This window comes from Nomascus leucogenys, chromosome 15, assembly GCF_006542625.1.
Source record: "Nomascus leucogenys isolate Asia chromosome 15, Asia_NLE_v1, whole genome shotgun sequence".
NCBI lineage: Eukaryota > Metazoa > Chordata > Mammalia > Primates > Hylobatidae > Nomascus > Nomascus leucogenys.
Window position 1 is genome coordinate 108,131,833 of NC_044395.1, and position 25,022 is coordinate 108,156,854.

Consider the following 25,022-nt stretch of genomic DNA (forward strand, 5'->3'; position numbering starts at 1 on the left):
CACCAGTCCTATTGGATTAGTGCCCACCCTACTGACCTCTTCTGAACTAATTACATCTGCCACAATCCTCCAAATTAGGTCACATCCTGAGGCACTGGGGTTAGGACTTAACATATGCGCTTTTAGGAAACACAATTCACCCCGTAACAGAGGTGACGTGTGCCTATTTGGGGCAGGATGTTGAATTCCTGCCTGCCTTTCCACCCCCTCCTTGGAACACAGTTTGATGGCTAGCACTCTGTCTGGAACAGCGTGGCTGGGGGCTCTGCCACACCCAGACAAACCTAGATCCTAACGAACACCTAACGATCACCAGGCCTCAGTGTGTAAGGGGCACCCCAAGGACAACGTGGGGGGCGCCATGAAGCCTCTGGGGCCCTAGGGCATATCAGGACGTCCCCCGTTCTGTCCTGTGTCTCATCATCAGTACCACCAAGTCCATTCCCACAGGCACCATCAGTCATCAGTAAATGCTCCCCCACCTCCCCAAATGCCCAAAGCCACACAGGAGCCATACAGCAGGTGACACCAGCTGGGGGAGGGATGGGGAGGTGCCATGAAAATCCTGTTGTTCCCCCACCCACAGATGCTGCTACTCCTGGCCTCCTGTTAGCCCCAGAGCAGGAGTCTACAGCCTCTGGGCTCCCTCAGACCCCCGTGGAGCAATGCCCCCAGCTCTACTGGCCAGACCAGCTGAGGCCAGACCAGTCCTGCCCACAGTCAGCTTCCCAGCATCCAAGGGGCTCCCTGGCCAGGGAGTTCTGCAGCAAGCACTTCCCTCCGGGCCAGCACCCACCCACCTGGCCTGCAGCCCAGGCTTCTCTGTGGGCCCAGCCAGGTGAGCTGGTGGAATATTAATCAATTTTAAGGTTGATCTGAGAAAAAGAGAGTTAGAAAATAAGCCCGGCACAGTGGCTGACACCTGTAATCCCAGCACTTTGGGAGGCTGAGGTGGGCAGATCACCTGAGGCCAGGAGTTCAAGACCAGCCTGGCCAACATGGTGAAACCCTATCTCTACTAAAAATACAAAAATTAGCCAGGCATGATGGTGGGTGCCTGTAATCCCAGCTACTCGGGAGGCTTAGGCAGGAGAATTGCTTGAACCCAGGAGGTGGAGGTTGCAGTGAGCCGAGATGGTGCCACTGCATTCCAGCCTGGGCGACAGAGCGAGACTCCAAAAAAAAAAAAGGAAATAAAGCATACTGACTAAAATTATCACTGCAGGCTTTCCACATGGCCACATGAGCTTCCTAGGACTCTCTGAAAAATGACCACAAACCAGAGGCTGCAACTCAACAGAAACGCATTCTGGCCTCGCCGTTCGAAAGGCAGAAGCAGGTGTCAGTGGGGTTGGTTCCTTCTGGAGGCCCACCCCCACGTTCACCCCTTGCGTCTGCCTCAGTGCTGCCTCACCCTTCTGTTCCCTCTTTTTTTTTTTTTTTTTTTTGAGATAGAGTCTCACTCTGTTGCCCAGGCTGGAGTGCAGTGGCGAGACCTTGGCTCACTGCAACCTCTGCCTCCCGAGTTCAAGCGATTCTCCTTCCTCAGCCTCCTGAGTAGCTGGGACTACAAGTGTGTGCCATCACACCCGGCTAATTTTTGTATTTTTAGTAGAGATGGGGTTTCGCCATATTAGCCAGGCCGGTCTTGAACTCCTGACCTCAAGTGATCCACCCGCCTCAGCCTCCCAAAGTGCTGGGATTACAGGCATGAGCCGCTGCGCCCGGCTGAGATCCTATTTCTAGCTATGGTTGCACGGTTGCATTCATGGGTACGGGAGCGAGGACTCAGACAAGCCTTCGGGGGCTGCCATTCAACCCACCACCATGGAGAAATACTACCTCTTGACCTCATCAAGGCCAGGCAGCAGGCCCCTCCCCTTTGCTTTCAGATTTTTTTTTTTTTTGAGACGAAGTCTCGCTCTGTTGCCCAGGCTGGAGTGCAGTGGCGAGATCTTGGCTCACTGCAAGCTCCACCTCCCGGGGTCACGCCATTCTCCTGTCTCAGCCTCCCCAGTAGCTGGGACTACAGGTGCCCGCCACGACGCCTGGCTTATTTTTTGTGTTTTCATTCAATGCCAGGGAGGAGGGTGGGGTTCAGGCGGAGGCTGCCTCCTGATGGCACATCCTGATGATGTCTGCCTGAGTTTACATGGCCGCGCCTTGCATTTGGGCTCGGACAGAGAGAAATGGCAGGGGAAGTGTTAGGCGGTTTTGGAGTTCCAAGAGCAGGAGTGGTTTTCCCTGACACTGAGAGAACCGTGGGGAGGTGATGGAGTGTCAGCCAGTGTCAGGGCCTGGTGGATCTGGCCATCCCTCAGCTCAGAGAAACCCTGACCTTCCCCAGGCCCTGGGATGCAGCTGCCTGTCCCCCTGGCCGGCCACAGGCTCTGAGCTGTCCCAGCTCAGGGAGGGTAAGCTCAGAGCTGCTCTGCAGGGTCAGGAGGGGGGCCTTGGCCAGAAGGGTGGAGAGTTGGGGTCAGGAAGAGGGTGTGGAGGGCCAGCCCTGGGCCAGGGAGGGATGGGTTCTCACACCCGCCTCCCTGCCCCTGCCCTTCCCATTTCATATTGTGCGGGTGCCACGTTTTCCTCCTCAGGTAGGCTGGGTCTTCCAGTTGGGCGCACGTCCCCGTGTTGACTGTCCCCTCCATGTCCCACAGGGTGGATGCGAGCTGTCAGGAAGCATGCCAAGGGCCTGCACATAGGTAAGTCCGGCAGGCCAGGAGTGGAGGCCCTGATGGCTCGACCTCCGAGGGTGGACAGGTGGGCGCTGGGGTCTCCACGTGTTCCTGATCACCCGGCTGTGCTGCTGCGGCACAGGTTACTTTGACCGCTCAGAGATGAGGCTGGCCCTGGCCTGGCATTCACAGCCCTTGGTCTGGCTGGAGTCCTGAGCTCTCCTCCCCACACAGGCTGTGGCCCTGCAAAGCCAGCACCTCCTTGGCTGGTGGCATCGCCCTCATTGTTCTCCTTCCCGTTTCTTCCTTCATTCACCTGATGAGTCCTATCAGGGCAGCTGGGGCCAAGCCCTGGGCTCGTCCTGAGGGTGATGCGACTCTGGCCCATCTGTGCCCCTGTAGCTCACGGCTGGGGAAGGGGGGACATGTGTCCCCATGTCCAGTGGCAGCCTCAGAGGCAGTGGATTAAGAGCACGAGTTGTCAAGGGAGAGACTCTGGGGGATGCTAGAAGCAGGTGACAGGGCTGAGCTGGAGCAGCCAGAGTCTGTCCCAGCCTCCCTCCTGTAAGGTGGGGCCACTAGCATGCTGAGCCCTGTGGGGAGCTGGTGTTAGGGTACCAGGACTGTCAGCGTCTGCTCGCTCCCTCCCCACCACCCCTCCCTCTCCAGCCTGTGAGGCTCTGGGACATCCTCTCTGGACATGTGGCTGCTCCAGGTGGCCTCCATGCCCCTCACTGTCTGGTCTCACTTCCCTCTGGAGGCCAAGGGGATGCCCTTTTGAGGCAGCAGGCAGCAGGGGCCCTCCAGCATCTCCCAGTCACAGCCCCTGTGTGTGTCTGTTGCCCCCGCGGTGCCTCGGCTCCTGTTTGAGGACTGGACTTACGATGATTTCCGGAACGTCTTAGTGAGGATGAGATAGAGGAGCTGAGCAAGACCGTGGTCCAGGTGGCAAAGGTGAGGCCTGTGTGCTGCTCCAGTCTCTGAGCACAGCCCCCCAGGTCCCGCCTGGCCATCTGGCTGGGCCTCTCGTGTGGCCTCCACTTGGCTTTTCTGGCTTCTTCCCTGGGCACCTTCTGGTGCAGCCCCCATCTTCCAGGGAAGGCAGCATCAGCCAGGCTCAGGCTGCTGTTCACTTTCTTGACCACGGGTCCTCTGGAGGTCCCAGGCATGGGAGACCTGTCTGCTGGGCCAGGGTTCTTCCCTTGGGCAAAGCCCAGCTGCCTGCTACCCTCCTGGGAGGGGACCCAGCCCTGCTGGCTGCCAGTATGCCTGGGCCTCGGGTCAGGGAGCTCCCAGGCCCCCGGGGTGGGGTTGGGGGAGGTGCATGGGTGGGCGGGATGCACGAGAGCACTGGCCCCTCCGCTCCTGTTCCTCTGGGAGCCCCCACACTTCCTCCTTCAGACAGGCCCTTCTGGGCATACAGCCCAGGCTTGGGTTGTGCCCTGTGAGCGACCAGGCCACAACCTGACCATGTGGGCCGAGGTGGCAGGCTTCTTGTCTTTCCACCCATCCCTCCTGGGCCTCCAGGCCCTCCTTACCTGTGACTGCTTCTTTCAGAACCAGCATTTCGATGGCTTCGTGGTGGAGGTCTGGAACCAGCTGCTAAGCCAGAAGCGCGTGTGAGTGGGCACAGGTGGTGGGGGGTGGCCCTCCTCCTGGCCCTGGTGTTTGAAGGAGGCTGGAGGAAAGACCAGGGGTTTGGGGAGGGCCTTCCTTCCACAGTCCCTGTGCCTGGGGTGGGGATGGGGCTGCACAAAAGATGGACACCTGCTCAGAAAAGTGGAAGCAGCCTGTGGCAGGCAGCCGGCTCTGAACGCATTGCTGCAGCAGCCCTGATGCCTGTCCTGGGTGGTCAGAGGAACTCGAGGACCCTCATTCATGAGGACTTGGCAAGAGAAAGATGGCCCAGATGGTGACAGCAGGTTGAGCTTGGGCACAAGCAGAAACTCCTCACTGAGCTTCAGGGAGCCTTCCTGGGGGTGTCCCTGAGCACGGCCAGGACCCGTGGTGTGGACCGCCATGGCGGCCTCTGGGGAATGCCTCCCAGGCCCCCAGGCTCTGCAGCACTCCACTGGTAGGCGGCCACAGCACTGCCCCACGCCTCCTTTTACCACATCAGAGCCCAGCCCGCCCATGACCCTCGTGGGTTCCCACTCCCTGTGGGCCGCATGACCGGGAACGGAGGGAGTGATAGAAAGTGCCATGGCTCCCCCGCCTGGCCTGGACTGGACTGACCACAGCCCTGAGGAATGGCCCTTCCTTGGTCCTGCCCAAGCAGCCCTGCCAACTCACCTGAAACAGCCACCTTCCCTGTTCTGCCAAAGTGGACGACTGCCCCGCAAAAGATAGCAGGGGGACAGTACTGCTGCCCAGGATGTTGGTAGGGGGCGTCCTCGACATGCTCAGGACAGGTGGACTCCTCTCACTCCACTGGTTGCAGCGAGCGAGGCTGGCGATGTCTCCACCGCGGGTGCCTGGACAGCAGAGTCCTATGGCAGCTGTCCAGCCCTTCAGCCTTCTGTGCGAGCCGTGGGTTCTGGAATCGGCTGCCCCCATCACCTGAAGTAGTTCTGGTTGTGCTTTAAGAGCCCAGGCCTGAGCTCAGGCTCCATGGTGTCCCCTGCAGCAGCCATGGCACTTTCATCCCATTGCTGCTGTGGGCAGAGGAGCTGCAGGTCCAGGCTCTGCCCACCTGGGGCAGTGTCCCCACACAGATCTTAAGCTTGAGGGGGGGAAGGGACATTGTTGAGGCAGAGCCCATGAGGGGTAGGGCAGGATTCCTGCCCAGGGGCCCAGAGGACCCTCAGCCTGGAGCTGGTACAGGCCCTGCCCCTGTGGGTGGCTCCAGCCCCTGCAGCTCCGCCACTCCTCCCACTGGGCTCTGAGGGACTCGCTGGCTGGGGGGCAGCAGTCCAAGGCTCTTCCCGGAACTGCTCCCAGGCCCAGGCTCCAGAAGAGCCCTGGAGTCCTGTTTCCTGGTGCCCAGACCCCACTCCCTCAGCCAGCACCCCTCAGTGTGCTCCCCACTGGATCCTGGTGCCCAGACCCCACTCCCTCCGCCAGCACCCCTCAGTGTGCTCCCCCACTGGATCCTGGTGCCCAGACCCCACTCCCTCCGCCAGCACCCCTCAGTGTGCCCCCCACTGGATCCTGGTGCCCAGACCTCACTCCCTCAGCCAGCACCCCTCAGTGTGCTCCCCACTGGATCCTGGTGCCCAGACCCCACTCCCTCAGCCAGCACCCCTCAGTGTGCTCCCCACTGGATCCTGGTGCCCAGACCCCACTCCCTCAGCCAGCACCCCTCAGTGTGCTCCCCACTGGATCCTGGTGCCCAGACCCCACTCCCTCCGCCAGCACCCCTCAGTGTGCTCCCCACTGGATCCTGGTGCCCAGACCCCACTCCCTCCGCCAGCACCCCTCAGTGAGCCCCCCACTGGATGTGTCCGAGAGGCTCCTCTGTCTGCTTCCCTCCTGGGAGGCCTGGCAGCAGTAGGAGGACAAGGAGCTGCGTGAAGGGAGGCTGGGGGGGGCACTGCAGTGGGGTTAAGGATGTCTGCAATGCTGTGGGGAGCCTGTTGTCTGCACAGCCCCTGAGGGGCCCCAGCTTTGCTGGAGGATCAGGTGCCTGCGTTCCTGGCTGAGGGACAATCCCAGGCCCTGCCTTGGGGGGTTCCATGCTGAGCAGTGGGCAGTGGACCCTGCCGGGGCTGACCTTCCATTACTCTCTGAGGGGAGGGGTGTCTCAGCAGGAGACAGAGTCTGCCAGCTTCCAGCTTTCTCACTAATCCTGGGAGAGCAGGTCGATTAATCAGAGATTTGCCGTAACTCATTTCCGTTTCAGAGCATTAGGTAGGCAGTGAGATGGCACCAGAGGCTCCTCAGGAGATAGCCTCGTGTCTGGGGTGGAGGCTGGGGGTGCTGAGACAGCCTCGTCGTGTCTGGGGTGGAGGCTGCGGGTGCTGAGACAGCCTCATGTCTGGGGTGGAGGCTGGGGGCACTGAGACAGCCTCATCGTGTCTGGGGTGGAGGCTGGGGGCACTGAGACAGCCTCGTGTCTGGGGTGGAGGCTGGGGGTGCTGAGACAGTCTCGTTGTGTCTGGGGTGGAGGCTGGGGGTGCTGAGACAGCTCTCGTGTCTGGGGTGGAGGCTGGGGGTGCTGAGACAGCCTCATCGTGTCTGGGGTGGAGGCTGGGGGCCTGAGACAGCCTCATCGTGTCTGGGGTGGAGGCTGGGGGCACTGAGACAGCCTCGTGTCTGGGGTGGAGGCTGGGGGCACTGAGACAGCCTCATCGTGTCTGGGGTGGAGGCTGGGGGTGCTGAGACAGCCTCGTGTCTGGGGTGGAGGCTGGGGGTGCTGAGACAGCCTCGTTGTGTCAGGGCTCCCGACACGGGTGGGAGCAGCCTTCGAGCACCTCGTGTCCAGGCTCCTGCAGGAAGGTGGGGAGCTGCGGGAAGGTGGGGAGCTGCGGGAAGGTGGGGAGCTGCCAGCATGGCAGGGGCAGGCAGTATCCAGGCTCCTCAGAGCAGCTTGGCAGATTCCTTTGGGCATTCTGCTGCCTGGGAACTGCCTGAGCACAGTCCTGCCTCCGATCACCACTTGGACCCCAGCCCCCAGTGTGCCAGGCCCAAGGCTGGGCTCGGCAGGTTCCGTCCCATGTACTGGGCCCTGGACAGAGGCTTGGGGGCAGGTTTTCCTGCAGAGTTTGTTGGCAGTGCCCTTAGAAGGGATGTTGCTGCCCCTGGTCCCTCCTGAGCTCTGGATCAGCCCCTTACAGTTGTCCCCATGCCCAGAGGAGCTGTGTTAGGGGCGCTCAGAGCCACCAGTGCCAGCAGCTGGCAGTATGAGGGGGTCTGTCATGAGGAGCACTCCGGGCAATGCTGCACCACTGTAGCTGCAGCTCACATCGCCTCCGGGGCCCATGTTGTCTCCTGGGGGCCTGGGTAGACTTGACTCACACCTGTCCTCCTTGAAGGCCAGCTCTGGGCCACACCGTGAGCCTGACTGTGGGTGGACACCCAGGCTCCCTAGGCCCCTCACAGAGTGGCTGGGGGCACCTTTTGGCCCTCAGGTGTGGTGTGGCCCTGGAGGAAGGCCATCCCACCACTATCCTGGGGAGCTGTGGGTACCTGCAGACAGCATAGAGCCCGCAGGCTGGGAGCCAGGCAGGAGACCCCCAGGTAGGGTCAGCTTCCCCAGGCATCTGGGCAGGGCTTACTCTGCTCACTTTGCTCTGGTGTTTCAGGGGCGGGGGCAGCACCCTCCTTGACCACCACCTCTAAGTGGCGCACAGTGTGTGACAGCCTCTGGTACCCACAGAGTTGTGGACACAGCTGCAGAGGCATGAGGACGGGCTGCCCAAAGACTCTGCTCCCCGCTGAGGACTGTGCCTGCATTGCAGCTGGCAGAACTAACACCAGGTGATCTGGGCCAGAGTTACCCAGGAATTGACGGGGACTTAGCTTGGAAAATAGTCCCACTTGGGCCATGTCAGGGAAACAGGAGCTGCCACTATGCAGCAGTTGCACGTGCCAGACCCTGGTCCTGGCACCATTGGGAGCACCAGGGCCTCTGGGTACTGGCTGAGGAACCCTCACCTCATCCTGACCTAACCTGGTTCTCACCAGCCCCACAGAGGCTTGTGCTGGAGCGGGGTGGGACCTGGGGCCACCAGGGGCCGGCTCCTGCCCCACCCTCAGTCCTCCTGTCATCCCCTAAGGGTTGGGTCTCCTCCCCAGATGGGGCTGCTCCCAGGGGCCTGCAGCGTGAGAGTGACAGTCTCCTACGTGAGGTAACAGCCAGAGCCTGCCCAGTGTGGACGCATCACCCTGAAACCCAGCTTTGCAGCAGCATGTGCTGCAGGCCAGTTTCCACAGAGGCCACCTGCAGGGTAGACTCATGGGCACCAGCGTGTGCACACGGCCGGCTTGGGGTCCTGACGGCTGCTCCTAGGCCATGCTAGGAGGGAGGCTAGTGCCATCCCTTGGGGCACACTGCCAGCCTGCTCTGAGATGCTCCTGCCTCCTCCACCTCCCGGGGCCAGAGGAGGCCTAACTGCTGCTCCCCGTATCCTGCCCTGCCCGGTGCCCTGCCCTCTCCTTCCCTGAGCTACACCAGGCAGGTGGGGCCCTTGGAGTGCCCTGCGGCCGCCCTCGGGTCAGTGTCCTGGGCCTGCTGGGGGCCTTTTCTCACCTGGTGTGTCCTTTTTTTCTTTTTTTTTTTTTTTTTTGAGACGGAGTCATGCTCTTTAGCCCAGGCTGGAGTGCAATGGTGCGATCTAGGCTCATTGCAACCTCCACCTCCTGGGTTCAAGCGATTCTCCTGCCTCAGCCTCCTGAGTAGCTCGGATTACAGGCACCTGCCACCACATCCTGCTAATTTTTGTGTTTTTAGTAGAGGCGGGGTTTCGCCATGTTGGCCAAGCTGATCTGACCTCAAGTGATCCGCCCATCTCGGCCTCCCAAGGTGCTGACATAGATTTATGTAGGCTGATGTAGATACTTGAATTTTGTCCCAGCTCTACTTCTTAATAGATATATGAATAGTCATGTAACTGAACTGATTTTCTCTGTAAATTGTGAAAATCATGCCTCAACAAACAGATAGTGAAGAGAGTAATATTTGATCATATGAGTTTAGCTCAGCCTCACATAGTTAAGCAATCAATAAATGGTAATAAAAATAATAAATAACTTGTTTTAATACTTCCCTATCTTTCAACACGTGGCATAGAATTGGATGAGAATGAAAAATTCACCTATGTCACCAAAGCAGACACGAATGAACACTTTAGATATGTTTCACTTCACTCAGCTCCTACAGAGAAATTTGCCATCAGAAAACAACCCATGTCTTAGGCTGCTGGATAAGGAGCTTAAGATCCCCTTTTCATAGATGTTCTCATTTCTCTCGAGCTGGATAACACGCCTGTCCTTTAAAGGCCTGTAAGTATGCTAAACTATCATGGTTTTAAGTTTGTACAATTTCCCTTTGTCCTTTATATAGAATACAAAATGGCACATGCAAATGCACACACACCAGAGAAACTGAAAGATAAAGGAAAACCTCAAGAGCAAAATACTCAGATGCAGAAGTGTAGACATGCATATAAAATATAACTTTATTTTGCTAATGAAATTAGAATCAAGCCACAGACTTTTGTGACTGGCAAAGATTACTGAGCCCCCAGCTGTTAATCTCCTTTCTTCACTCCAAGCTAATTGATTCATTCAACAAACATATTTACTATCTACAAGCATCAGTCACTGAGCCATATGCCCAAATAAATGTCAATCACCACCCTAAAGGTAGACTGATGTGAAAGGTAAGAAATTTCAATCCACTGTGTTACGTACCATGACAAAGTAGGTATAATAGATGATGTGACTACTCTTACTACCAGAAATTAGGGAAGACTCACCAGAGAAAGTGACATTTAAGATGAGTCCTTAAGGGTTTAGTAGAAATTTAATGGATTGAGAAGAGGAAAGTTCCTTTTAGGTTTTTTAAAAACTAAGTGTGTAAAGGCATAAAAGGTTATGCTATGTGCAGAGATCAATGGGAAGGGTAGATGATGAGAGTATAGGATGCGGAGTGGGAAATGAGAAGCAGGAACAAGAGGGTAAACGACTGAGTTTCTTCAATAGAAGAGCTACACAATTGACTCTTATCTGTATACAAAATAACTCCTGTGTTCCCTGGAAAAGATTGTTTAGGAGAGAGTGACAAGTTAGTAGAGGCCAGTAAGAGTGGAGGGAGTGACAAGCCTTTTGTCTTTACCTCCTTCAAGTCTCTGCTCAAATATTGCCACTTTACAGAGATTGATTTGAATCACTTTCTTTAAATAACAGTCGCTGCTACTCTCTTTCCTTATTTCCTATTTTATTTTTCTTTGAAAAAATCGTTACAGGATTAGTTATGATTTTCCCACTAGTGTGTCATTTTTTATATCTTTTGAGATAATTGCCGTGGCCTCAGTGACCAGAATGTTGCCTGGGACGTAGTAGCTACTCAGTAAATATTTTGTGAATAAATCAATGATTTTTTTCGAAATGTGAGCTCATGAAGACCCGGACCAAGGCGATCACCACGGGCATAGAGTAGAGACTACAGACTTAAGAAGCTTTTCTAAATTAAATCAACCAAACGTATTTGGTGATGGAATATATGTAATGAGGGAGGAAAGATCAAAAGAGGAGGCGCTTCCTTCACAGTGTGGGAGATAGGATGAATTATGATGACATTCACTGAAATGAAATGTAATGTGAACACCTTTGGGAAGGAGATCATAGTATCAGGGGTGTTAAACATCAGTTCTCTATCAGTCAAAAGGGAATGGAATTGCAGGCCTGGGGCCCAGGAGAAAGCTCTGAGATTAAGGTAGGGATGTATAAATCATTAAAAATTGATAGCAGTAGAAGACACAAGTATAAAAGTCATATGAATAGTGAGCATAAGAATATAAATACTGCAAAGTTTAGAGCATTTGGAAAAATATTAAGGTCAGGAAATAAAATGATAATATTTTTAAAATGAGAGTTAAGGATGACAAAAATTCTATTATTCCAAAGTTGCACTGGGAGTCTTTGAGATTGGCCACTGTTCATCATGAGAACTAGATAAGTTTTTGTTTTTGTTTTGTTTTTTAGCAACAGCATGGGAAGGAAAAAAAATACACTTTTTGCTAGACTAGTTTGTGATTTTTGCACTTTAAATTTAAGTGTAGAAACTTACTAAGCTTTTAGATTTCAAAAATATGTAGGTCAACATCTGAGTTCAGATTCATGGAGCACTTTTTGTCTTTCACCAGTTCCCTGATAGAATCAGCATCTGAAATGTTCCCTCCTGTCCCAAAAGTCTACACTTCCTATGGCTTCTTCTATGTACTTATTTCCCGTTTGAATGTCTTTCCTTTTATTCTATATGTTACAAAGCAGAAATAATTGAATAGCATGTAGACTTTCTCAGGTGCACACCCTTTTCTCTCTCCTCTAAATTGGTCACCAAAATTCCATCATGGCAATGTCAACAATGATGGCAACATGACGGTTACCACAACTGCATGCTCATCAGGGAGGCATTGGAAAGCCACCCATCCATTGGTGAGCTTCTTCCAACTGACACCTGGGAAATGGCCACTTACCCGCTCTCAGTCTGTTGTTTTTAATGGAACTGAGACTGCTGGATATTGTGTTGGGGAAAAAAATCCATGCAGAACCAATGATATGTAAGAATTAATGGAATTCCTAGAAAAAAGCAGACACTTTTGTGCTCTTTCGTGAGGGAATATGAGAAACAGCTGCTGCCATGTTGTAATCATAAAAGCAAACCTTAAGTATGAAGCCAAATATGTAGAAGAATGCAAATCTGAGAAACAAAAAGAAAATAGTTATGTAAGCTCTTCATATGACTCATGTAGACTTTTTAGTCATATGAAGTAAGAAATGGCTGTTCCTTAAGGTGGAGTTGCTTAGTTTTTACTTCTCCACAGCCACTGGAGTCCTAATTAGTCATTTATCATGTGCCATTAATTGTGCTACATATTTTATGAACATTATGTCATTATATCATTTAATTTTCAGCACAATTCTATGAGGCAGTTATTACTACTGTTTTACAGATAAGAAAGCTGAGAAACAGAAAGGATGAGGAATTTACTCATAATTACACAGTTAATTGAGGCACAGATGCAAGAATTAAACCCTAACCTATTCTAAATCCCTCAATATTATTCCACCAGTCCTGACCCGAATTTGGCTACATATTAGGATTTCCATTATAATATCTGGCATGCGGTTTCCTCTAAAGTCTGTCTCATACTAGTGCCCTGTCTCCATCTTCTCATGTCTGTAAATGGATTTTTAAGTTATGGGGTTTACATTTCTCTTCCATCTACAAACACTGACAGAAGAATTACCACCGTATAGAATGAAATCACATTAATCATGTCCTTGCTGCTCAAGAGGCAATAGAAGGTAGAGGGAGGAATGTGTTAAAGATCTTGAGAAAAAAATGATAGGCCTCAATATTTGAAGTATTTTAGCTATTTATGAATTTCATGAACCTTCACTTGTGAATATATTATAGCAAGAGGGAAGAATTCAGGTTTTAAAAGAACTTGTCTCTGAAAAGTACAAAAAAAAAGATCTGTACTTACCACTAAGCCCTTGAGCTCATTTCAATTAGATACATAAAAAGAAACCGAGGTAAGCCATTTCACTCCGACGGGTTAAGCGTCCCTATGTGAATTAATTACAGGTTTTAGACACAATTGGACTTTTAACATTCATGTGCATGTTGGAGATTCTTAGATTATGCAAAAGATAATGAACAGTTCCATGGGTGGTCTTGTTTATTGTCATATCTGCAGTTAATTTCCTTCACAGTTCAGCTACCCCAGACTGAAGAGCAGTCATGTTTTCATCGTCAGGGTTTTAGCTTGTGGAATATAGACGAACTTCACCTGGGTCCTGGGGCTTTCTTGAAATTAGACACAAAATATTGAATATATGTACATTTTCCTAAAGTTCCATGGCATTCAAGAAACCCTCACTGCCCATCACTTTCCTTGTTGAGATGACCATTATCTGCAGCTAAAAGATGGCTTTCAAAAGTAGTAATTTTAGTGCATTTTGACTTGGTGAAAATGACCTTGTCATACAGCTGTGGCTTAAAAATTAAAAAAAAAAAGCACTGTCTACTGTACACTTTTATTCAAGAATTTATTTATTTTTAAAATCAAACCAGTCATGCAATTCCTGTGGTAGATCATCTGAGATACTTTGATTTTGTAAGCTGTAAAGAAGAGAAAAAAAATGGCTCTGAAATCGCAAGGTTTTTATTTGGAGAACTGATGAAAACTGGTTCTCCCCATGCAGTAGGCAAAAAAGACCTTCTAACCTTGGAATCTGACTTATTTTTTCTATTCTGTGAGATAGAAATAGCAATTTCTAAGCTCTGATAAATCTTCATAAAATAAGTTTTAATAAATGTCTAATATAGAAATAAAGGCATAAAAGAAACACAGTTCCACCAATATTTAATCCATGCTGTGAACTGAAATGTTGTCATCAGGTACAAATATGGTAAATTGAACATCCACTGACATATTTTCCAGATGTGCAAAAGCTTGGGAGGAGACAGGTCTGATTATAATCATGACATCAATAAATTAACTATTCTCCACTTTGTCTTGATACTTGTGATGAGCTATCTTTTATACAAAAATACATAAATTAATGTATGTAAAAGAGAAATTACTAGACTATTATACCATAACATTTTATACATTAAACAAGTAGGATTATCTATATCTATGCATATGAGAGAGATACATGGAGATATAGACAGATATTTACCTATATATAACTCCTTAGAAAAAGGACTCGATTTTTTATTTCTATGTATTTCTTTAGGTAGAAGTTTTTCTTCTAACTGAAGTAAAATGTTGCATTCGAACAATTTTAGTTTTTCAAACTAATTAGACAAATCTGAATTGTTTGGTTCTTACAAAAGTAGGCAATTTCCAAATTTCAGTATCCTTTTTCATTCACGAATATCACCTGTCTGTATTTTACTTTCACACACTAATCTTTGCATTTTTGCATCTGTGGAATTTATGAACAATAGTTTGAGGAAATGGTCGCAGTGAGGGGTGAACTAACTGAAACCTTAATTTCATTGATTCCGCTATTTCTTTCCCGCTGTTCATCAACTTTAATTCTGGTTTGTATCATACACAGTTTAGACTCCATAGCATTTGTAATTAATCCCTTACATTTACACCCTATTTGCTTGTCTCTTTCTCCTGCATCTGACTTGTTGGCAAAACTCCAACACTAGATCTATCTAAACCCCTACCTTCTCCAGAATCACACCCCAACAGTAAAACATTCTTTAAAACAATTACTCAACAAAACTGATTGCTTTTATTTTAAATTCATTATCACAGTGCTCAAATGTTGTGTTACGTTTCTTTTAGGGACTCACAATTTCCATCCCTTGTGTGGCTATTTTATTTGTTTCTCCTTCAAGCATTCTCTCAGGAAATTAGGGTGTGTTATCAGCAAAGTCCCCTATATCTCTACCCATTTCTCAAGGTCCTCATAATTCCAGCTCTAAACAAATCCTTTTTCCTCTCTATGTCTCTAGAGAGTGTCTCTGCTACTTCGAATCTCTCTGACATCTTTTAAATAACTCACTAGATTACATCAGTCCTTTCAGGATAATCCCATTTTGATTATCTTAAAGTCAATTTACTGGAGATTTGAAATACCTCTGCAAAATCCCTTCAACTTTGCCTTGCAGGCTAACTCAATTATAGGAGTAATATTCCATTATATTAATCGTCCTCATTCTCACTTAAAAGCATGGGATTACATAGGGTGTGTGTGTGTGTGTGTGTGTGTGTGGGTGGGTGGTGGAGGGGAGAGGTGGGTGTCCTAATATCATTTTAGAATTCTGTCATTACCACAGACACCCACTGCCCAAGATAACTCTGTGGTAATGATAGAATTCTAAAATGATATTAGGATACCCACCCCTCCCCTCCGCCACACACACATACTCACACACACACACACACACACACACATATACCCTGTATAGAGGGAAAAACACACAATGGGGCCTTCCGGAGGGTAGAGATTGGGAGGTGGGAGAAGATCAGGAAAAATAACTGAGTACTAGGTTTAACACCTGGGTGATAAAATAATCTGTACAACAAACCCCAATGACATAAATTTACACAAATAACAAACCTGCACGTGTACCCCGAAACTTTAGAAAAGTTAAAAAAAAGGAAAAAAGAAAACTTCTTGAGAACAAAAATAAAATAATAAAAATTGAGTAGAAAATAATAATTAGAGTACATTGAAATATGTTGAGTTTGTAATAAGCCATGTATCTATGATACTTAAATTTAAGTTTTAGGATACATAGAGGTAATGTTAATTTAAAAATAAGTAAATGTAATGAACATATTCAACATTTTATAAATGTTACTATATATTGTTTATAATTTTTAATAATTAAGGAATCAATATTAATAATTATCTTATTAATTTTAATAAGTAAAGGTCGTGTGTACATATGCATATTTTGTTTCTTATATTACAATATTTATAAAGTGTAAATATGTCCTTATTTATCTTCATATAATTAGCAAAAACAGTTTCAGAGATTACTGCTTTACACCTTTAATCTTGTGAACCATTCAGCAACCCTCAACTCTACTCAAAGTACTTAAGTTTGCAGCCTACAATAGCTGGTTCCATAACATATATGTTCAGTAACATAACAATACACTGAGACAGCAGGTTTTGCAGCAGAGGAAAATTGTAATGATTGCAAGGCAGCCAAGACAGGAAATGGGAAGGACCCTCAGTGCATCTCCCTGAGGAGTTTTGGGCTGGAGTATTATGGGGCATTGGAAAATTGGGGTCATTGATTGGTCAGGGGAAGGGGGATGAAATCATCATGATATGGAGACTGCATTCTTTGGTAATTCAGCTTCTTCTCGTGGGGTCCTTCAGACCAGCTGACATCAGTAGTTTCACTGGTATGTGTGACCTGAGAGAATATCTCAAATGAAAAACTTAACATTTCATAATGTTCACATTGTTATCTATAGAACAGTTAAGGGGAACTGTTATCTAGGGTCTACAGGATTCCAGGATAATAGGCACCAAATACCTATGAGGAAGCATGTCAGAGAGAAGGCTGGCCTAATGATGAATGCCGAGTGTGCTGCAAGCTCTGTTTACTTTCGTTTCTCTCCTTCCCTTCCTCCTTGATTAATTTTATAAAGTTGTTAGGAATGGTTTCACTCACATTTCCTAATCTCATTTCTGACTTAACTGAGAGGATAGAAGGATTCCAAAAATATACTACCCCCTTAAAAATAATAAAATAAAATAAACCAACTCTCAACTACCTGCCTTTCTATTGATGTGCTGCTTCTGTTTCTACTGAAGACAACCCCCCTAGATATACACCTAGATATACACCAGTACAGTTTTTACCTAGTATTAGAACCATAGGCTATACTTCGAAGTAAAATTTCGGTGCAGAATATTTTTAACTTATGTACTATTGTATTCAAACTGATACAATGAGCATGTAATAAGGTTATAAGTTCTAAGTATAAGTCAGGTATTAAATTCTCCCCCATCTAAATGTTGCTCCATGGCCAGACACAGTGGCTCATGCCTCAGGAGTTCGAGACCAGCGTGGGCAACATGGTGACACTCCATCTCTACAAAAGTTGGCTCAGCGTGGTGGCATGAGCCTGTGGTCCCAGCTACTTGGGAGGCTGAGGTGGGTGGATTGTGAGAACCCAAGTGGCAAAGGTTTTAGTGAGCTGAGATTGTGCCACTGCACTCCAGCCTGGGTGACAGAGTAAGACCCTGTCTCCAAAAAAAAAAAAAAAAAAAAAAAATGTTGCTCCATGATCCAGGGCAGCTGGGTTGGGAGGATGAGGCCAGCTGGGGAAGACCAGGAGGCATGCAGTGACCTCAGCAGCTGGGGTCCCAGATGCCTCTAGAGGAACCCGAGCAGCTCTGAGCCATGAGGTGTGGGTGCTCCTTCTTCCCAGCACGAGCAGCCTCCCTCACACACCGTCCCTGAATAATGTCGGCCGTGTCTCTGGGCATGTGTCCACTGGGCCCTCCCTGGTTTGGCCATCTGACCCCCTGAGCAGCATGACCTACTGGAATGGTGGCAGAGACCCCAGAGGTCCTGGGCCAGGACAGCTGCAGCTGCTGGGTGCCCAGAGAGGATGGGGCTGTTCTGTGCAGGTTGGGGTGGGGCCAGCTGGGACTCCCTGCAGTGACAGGAGGAGTATGGCAGGCAGGGTGGGGACCGGGATGTGAGGTGAAGGCAGGAAGGAGGCTTTGTCAGTGTGAGAGAGTGTGACTGCGTGCGAGAGTGTGTGTGTGTGCGCGTGCCTGTGTCTGCGCACCTGGGGTGGTTTGAGCCAATGACTCTTACCTTCCATTTCATTTTCTTTTAGGTTGTATTAAATGGTTATAGATGAAACTTACTGTAGAGTGTAGGAACCCAATACCTAAACCCTGAAACTCTGGGAAATGTTGTATAAAGTTGCTTTTTAAAATATAAAGTTGATATGTGTTCATTTTATGGAAAGGAAAATGAAATAGCAAACAAGGAATAAATAATTTACTCAGCATCATGTGTGAGTAGATTTCCTACGACTCTATGTTCTGTGAGAAATGTAGCCCGTACTTGAGATTCTCTTGGAAGAATATTCATTTGTCGCGGCTGCACAATTTTATTTCACCATGGGAACAGGGTACCCTTTAGAATGTGTGCTTAAAACTGGATCATGGTCCTCTTTATAACTGTCTTCTTTCAGCTTTGTAGTTTGGAGGGTGAAAAAGTGGTGTGCAGTGGGGCTGGAATTGTGCAGTGTTGGGGCAGGGCTGTCATCAGTGGATGTATTTAGAGTTGAAATGACAAGACCTGACTCAATGAAACACTACCAGAAACATTAAAAAACATTCAGCCTCACAACATTACATGTGTTTAAAGAAAGAAAATAACTATGCTTGGCCTTATTTTTGTGCATAAGTTCAAATGTTAGTTATAAAGAATTCTATAATTTTTTCAAGTAAGATAAGTGCAATAAGCTACATGAATGGCTATAAATGTTCAGTGAAGCATTTCTATTTTCCATTATGTCATCAGATTATTTAAACACGTTAAATAGAGGACATATTTTCCTAAGTAATTTGAGTTAAGGCAAGTATACAGACAGATAAAACATTCCCATTAAACTTACCCAAGTGTAGATGTACTCGGGCCATCATCTGCTTCCTGTGGGGGGAAGTGAAGCAAAATTCAGAGGATGAACAAAGACCTTGTTGACATTAAACTTATTCTTAAACAAAATTCGAGTTCATTACTAGTCAATAGTTCTGAGTAACGGTACTTCAAGGCTGCCTGGATCATGGAATAGGATCTCAGTGGTGGCACAGCACCCTTCCTCCCAATCCTTGTATTATGGGCTGAACTATATCCGCCTCCAAATTCATAGGTTGACATCCTGACACCCAGTACCTCAGAATGTGACTATATGTGGAGACAGGACTTTGAAAGAGGTAATGATGTTAGATGAGGCTATTAGAGTGAGCCCTAGTCCAGAGTGACTGGTGTCCTTTTATGAAGGGGAGATTATGACAGAGACACAGAGAGAAGGCTGTGGGAGGACACAGAGAACAGGTGGCCGTCTACAAGGCAAGGAGAGAGGCCTTGGGAGAAACCAACCCTGCAGACGCTGTGCTCTGGGACTTCCATCCTCCAGATATGTGAGAAAATACATTTCTTGTTCCAACACCCCATGTGTGGTTCCTGCTTGTGGAAGCTCTAGCAAAGAAAAACACCTGCTCCATGTGCACACACATGTCGTTTTCGGTGCTCTTGGGTAAGAACCTGGGAGTGGGAGTGCTGGGTCATATGATAAGTATATGCTCAGCATCTGAAGCTTTGCCAGACTGCTCGCCGATGTGGCATCATTTTCCATCCCCATGAGCAATGGATGAGACTTCCAGTTCTCCGACGTCTTCACTAACACTTGGTATTGTTCATCTTCTTTTTAATTATATTTTTTAGAGACAGAGTCTTGCTTTCATTGCTCTTGGGTAAGAATCTGGGGGTGAGAGTGTTGGGTCATATCATAAGTACCCACTCAGCATCGGAAGCTTTGCCGAACTGCTTGGTGATGTGGCATCATCTTTCATCCCCATCAGCAACGGATGAGACTTCCAATTCTCCCACATATTCACCAACACTTGGTATTGTTCATCTTAAAAAAATTTTTTTTTTTAAAGATAGGTTGCCCAGGCTGGTCTCAAACTCCTGGCCTCCAACCATCCTTCTGCCTCCTTGGACTCCCAAAGTGCTGGGATTTCCGGCGTGAGCCACTGTGCCTCGCTTACCTTGTTAATCATTTTTATTGTAGCCTTTCTAACATGGGTGCCATGCTATCTTATTGTGGTTTTAGCTTGTGGATCCCTGATGGCAAATGATGTTGAGACCTTTTCATGTGCTTTGTCGTTCATTATTATTGCTTTGGGGAAGTTGTGTGTTCAAATCTTTTGCCCATTTAAAAACAGAGTTTTCTTACTACTGAGTTTTGATAATTCTTTAAATATACTGGATACAAGTGTATGACTTGAAAATATTTTATTTCAGTCTGTGGCTTATATTTTCATTCTCTTAATGGTGTCAATTGAAGGGAAATTTTTAAATGCTTAAAGTCAAATTTATTCTTTTTTTCAGAAATAGTGTTTTTGGGATCTATCAAAGAAGACATTGCTTAACAGAAGAGCACAAAGATATTCTCTGGAGGGAGACTCAGAGGTGGATAAGATGGCAGCAGCTGCACGGGCGGGAGGAGTGGTGGCAGCGCAGGTGGCGGTGGGGCTGGTGGGGGTTCCAGCTGCGGGACAGGCAGTGGCTATGGCAGCATGTTGGATAAGTGGAAGATAGGTGATATGCCTGTAAAAACTGACAAGTGGGATGGATCAGCTGTGAAAAACTCTGGATGATTCTGCCAAAAAGGTACTGCTGGAAAAATACAAATATGTGGAGAATTTTTGTCTAATTGACGGTCACCTCACCATCTGTACAATCTCCTTTTGCTTTGCCATAGTGGCTGTGATTTGGGATTATATGCATCCCTTTCCAGAGTCCAAGCCTGTTTTGGCTTTGTGATGATGGGAATTCTGACCATTTAGACCTCATCTAAGGAGAAGATCATCTTCCTCGTGGCCCACAGAAAAGAGCCTACAGGAGTGGATTCTGATATTTGGGAGCTGCCCTCCAGTCTTAAAAGGTTTGATGGCAGATACACCCTGAAGCTGACCTTCATCAGCAGAACAAAGCAGCAGCGGGAAGCAGAGTTCACAAAGTCTGTCACTGAATTTTTTTGACCCCATTGGGAGACTGGTCATGGATGCATGAGCCTGAAATGTCCAAGCTCCATGACAGTCTCCCCATGGGAAGAAACATCAAATAGCCAATTCTAAAGGTAGCCCTCTTTCTGCTGGATCTTGCTGAATTACTGAACTGGGAGGTGGGGGAGATAAAAAGAACTTAAAATGGGTAAAGTAAGAACTGTTAAAAAGTCCGTGTTTTGTCCTGAAATTTTAGTCTATTCTGGATACATAGGATTTTCTGACACAGATATGAGAAGCTGTGGCTCTGATGTCTAGCTGTGGTCACCTCGGTAAGCTGTTTGCATGATTTTAATTTGCTTTTCTGCAAAAGCATTTTTGCTAAAAGCTGTACAGACTTTTCCCTTTGTACCTACCAATACTTTATATACTATAGTTTTGTGCCATGCAGCATTTTGAGATTCAATTTTAAAAAATTATTAATGTGTTGCTGACTCTATTAATTCCTATTTCCACGTGTGTTTCCTTGAAGAATTCAGGACACAACTCCTTCCGTATGACAGCTTTCCTTCACACACCATTTTTGTGGGTGTGTATACATCTCACTTGGGGGAAATTTTAAAAACACATAGCTTTTTAATTTGTTTGAAACAGACCTTCTGCCTGTTACATTTTGTGCTCTTAACCAATTTAAGAGGACAACCGTATATTTAGTGTTAAAAAAACATATTCTGTGAGTTTTCTAGGGATGTTAAACTTTCCTCTCTAAATATGAGGTCTATGATGGATTTTGCATTGGTTTTCTATGTGGTACTGAGCTGTGTGTGTGTGTTTGGCGTGTGGCTATGCAGCTGCTACAGCACATTCATTAAAAATGCTTCCATGTCTCCCCATTGCCTCGCCTTGGCACCTTCCATTTTAGCTAAACACCAGAAATGTAAGGAAGGCCTTGTTTCCAGAGTTTCCGGTTTGTTCCATTCATCTACTCAGGGTGTCTTCTTGGACAATGCTGTCTGCAGCCGTGGGCCACTCCAAGGGGAGGCGATGGACTGTAGGTCTGTGGAGCTCAGCACAGGGCTGTGCCATGGACGCGGGTGTCAGTGAAGTCACACTCATTTTCAGATGGAATTCTCCTCCCCGATGTGAACAATGAACCAACGGGGTTGTTTTCCTAGGATTGTCCTGGAGCCCACGGAGATGCGGGCTTGGGATTCAACGCGATGCTGAGCAGATCTTCTCTTCCTCAGACCAGGCGTCATGTGGCTTCACGCGAGGGTGACTGTAAATCATCATTTACACCGAGGCGCTGCGGAGAGACCGAGGGGACTCCAGATTGCACCCAGCAGCAGGTGTCCATGCAGACGACTGCAGGCAGAGAAAATCCCGTGAGGCCGTGTGCCACATGGAATGATGGAACTTTGGTGGGTGAGTCTGCGCGGGGGCAGGCTGGGGGCTCAATCGGTTTCCACTGAGTGTGTCTCCAAATCTTCGCTGGAAGTGCAGGCAAGGGGCAAGGCTTGGATGCCAGCGTCGCTGTTCCTCCAGGCTGGGGTGATCCCTTTTCATTTCCAAGTCTCAGCAGCCTGTTCCCTGAAGTCCTGGGAAGTGCGGTGAGGCGGCTCTGCCCCCACAGGGAAGGAGAAGACACCTGTAACCTCCAGAAGCTGGCCGCCTCACAAAGCCTGCTCAAATGGATTCCCCCACAGCCTAGCACAGTGGCTCATGCCTGTAATCCCCCTGCTATGGGAGGCTGAGGCCAGAGGCTTGCTTGAGACCAGAAGTTCCAAACCACCCAGGCAACAGAGTGAGACCCCATCTCTTCAGAAATAAAAAATAAATTGGCTGGGTGTGGTGGCACACACCTGTAGTTTCAGCTACTCGGGAGGCTGAGGTAGAAAGAACACTTGAGCCTGGGAGGTGGAGGCTGCAGTGAGCCGTGATCCCACCACTGTAATCCATGCTGGGTTACAGAGTGAGATTCCATCTCCAAAAAATAAATAATGACCCAGTAGAAACCGCTGGAAGCCGGCCCCAGAGCAGGAACAGAAATATATGGCCCTAAAGCCGGCAGCCGCGTTGGGCTTTTCCTGTGAAGGACGGACACAGAGTCCATGTAACAAACACACACGATTCACACACATATACATGTGACCACATACCACACACAAAACCACACCCACATAACCACACACCAACACATACGTGCACACGGGACCACACACACATCTCTATTCCCACCTGTCTCCTACACACAGTCCTTCCTGAGCATTTTATTTTAAAACCACAGCACGTGGCTTCTGCCATGGCTACCAATTTCCCTCCATCCTTTATCACAGCACTGTCCCTCGCTGCATGTTCTGGGCACTTCAGAGCCTGCCCTGGGCATCTGCCCATCACCGCAGCCTGATGGTGGCGCTCCAGTGCTGGGGGCTCCCGCTTTGGTCCCCGTCTGTCTCTGTCACCCACAGCTGGGAAGCATTCCTGCCTCTCACTCCATCTCTCTTCTGTGCTCCACCCACCATCATTCCCATGTGAGCAGCACCCTGGGACACAGAGTGCTTCCATTCTGAATACTCCTTAACCTCAGCTTGGGGGACCTCAGACCACACATTCTGCACACGGCCCTGTCCTCAGGGTGCATGGCTGGTGACTGCAACTTACCTGTGCCGTCGAACCCCCTTCTGGCTTACAGTACTGGAGAACAGACACAGGCACCTGGATATCTGCAGGGAGTTCCTGGCCTTGGCTCTGTCGGGGCAAGCAGAAGGAGAGAAACACATCCCAACTTTGTGGGGGGCTCAGAGTGGCCCTGCAGGCTACAGTGTGTCCTGTAAGCACCACTGCTGTGGGGCCCACGTGTCTCAGAATCTGGAGACCAGCAGCTCCCAGGAGGTTGTGTGAGTGCTGCCAGGTTACTGCACAGTGGGAAACAGAAAGAGCTTCCCACGTGAAGGACCAGGACTCCTTCGCACTTGGGACACTGCAAAGCAGGGCCTCCTCCCACTGTGCGGGCCCCGCACTAGAGCAGAGCCTCAGCCAGTGTGTGTCCTCCGTCGGTGTAGCCTGGCTTCACTGGCAAATGGACAGAGTGGCGCCTTGGAGTCCACAGCGTTACCCATTCGTGGCAATCTCTTGACGCAGACAGAGGACACTAAGACAGGAGGAGGGACCTGTATTATCCACACAGGCCCGTGAGCCTCGAAAAACAGAGAAGTGAGGAGGAAGAACCTGGAGACCGAAAGCAGGGGGAGGATGCGACACCCGGTGCTGATGGGAAGTTTGAGGGGGGCTGTGTGGAGCCTGAGAGAGCCATGACTCCTGTTGTGTCCTGAATGAGCTTGGGGCAGATTCTTCCACAGGAGCCTCAGGGAGGACTCCGGACACCAACCGTGCCTCCCGCCCTGCAAGGCCCTAGGCACAGACCCGCTGGGCTAGCCCAGGCCTGAGACCCACGGAGCCGACACGGAGTGCTGTGCTGAACGCCTGGATTTGTAGTAATTTGCTGTGGCAAATGGGAAGCTAACACCAGCCACTTGGTGGACACGAGCTAACGGGAACCCCCTCAAGTTAGACAGGAAGCCTGTGGGGCCCTGCTGTGTAACCACATTTGCATCCCGTCTGCTCAGCTTCAGCACATCCCCCCATTTAATCACCCAAAGCAGCGCAGAGGAAACACGGGCTGTGATGGACCGTTTCGAAGAAATGCTCCCTGTGAACCAGCCTGACAGCTACCATTGAGCAGATACTGTGTGCCCTTCTCCCCTAAACTCCCGTTAAACTCTGACTGTGCTTCACATCTTCACTCTCCACAGGCGTTTAGTGACTGGGTTTTTTGGTATTGGCGTAGTGCCATGGGATGTAGATGTCTTTCCTGATGTGGAGGAACTCTGTGATGGGCGACGCCAGGCTTGCAGTAAAGACCATGGCTGTGAGTGTCAGCTGTCCATGTGGGCAACTGTTCCAAACTGCCAGGTGGCCGGGCAAACATTTCCTGCAACAGAAGATGGGCGATGGGTGTCTTGTTGCCCACTGCATCTAGAGGACCTGTAAGCTCGCATTGTCTTTATCCCACTTTCAGCATCTTAATCCTTTCCACACGAGGGTAGCTCCTCAGTCTGTCGGAAAAGCACAGACTGGACTGAAAATCAACATACTGTTCCAGAAATGGGCACCATAACAGATCCCAAAGATGGGATGATTTATACCCATACAAGCCATTCTTTTTTCCTTTAAGAGAACAATGCTCACAATATTTGAAGTTCAAAAAGCAGGCTCTGAAACAGTTGTACAAGGTGACTGTAATTTTATAAATCAGCACTTTATGCACATCACACACAGAAAAATCATTCAAAAGGACGACCTGGAAAATGCCAGTCCAGGTGCCCACAGTGGCTAAGGGTGGGTCAAGGACTCTACATGACTTTCATTTTT

At 49.0% G+C, this 25,022-nt stretch overlaps 2 pseudogenes; both read left to right on the plus strand.

The window, feature by feature from the left end:
• The window catches only part of LOC101176411, a 119,726-nt pseudogene that overhangs the window by 47,689 nt on the left and 47,015 nt on the right, over window positions 1-25,022 (plus strand).
• Window positions 8,415-20,713, plus strand: LOC100587945 (annotated as a pseudogene).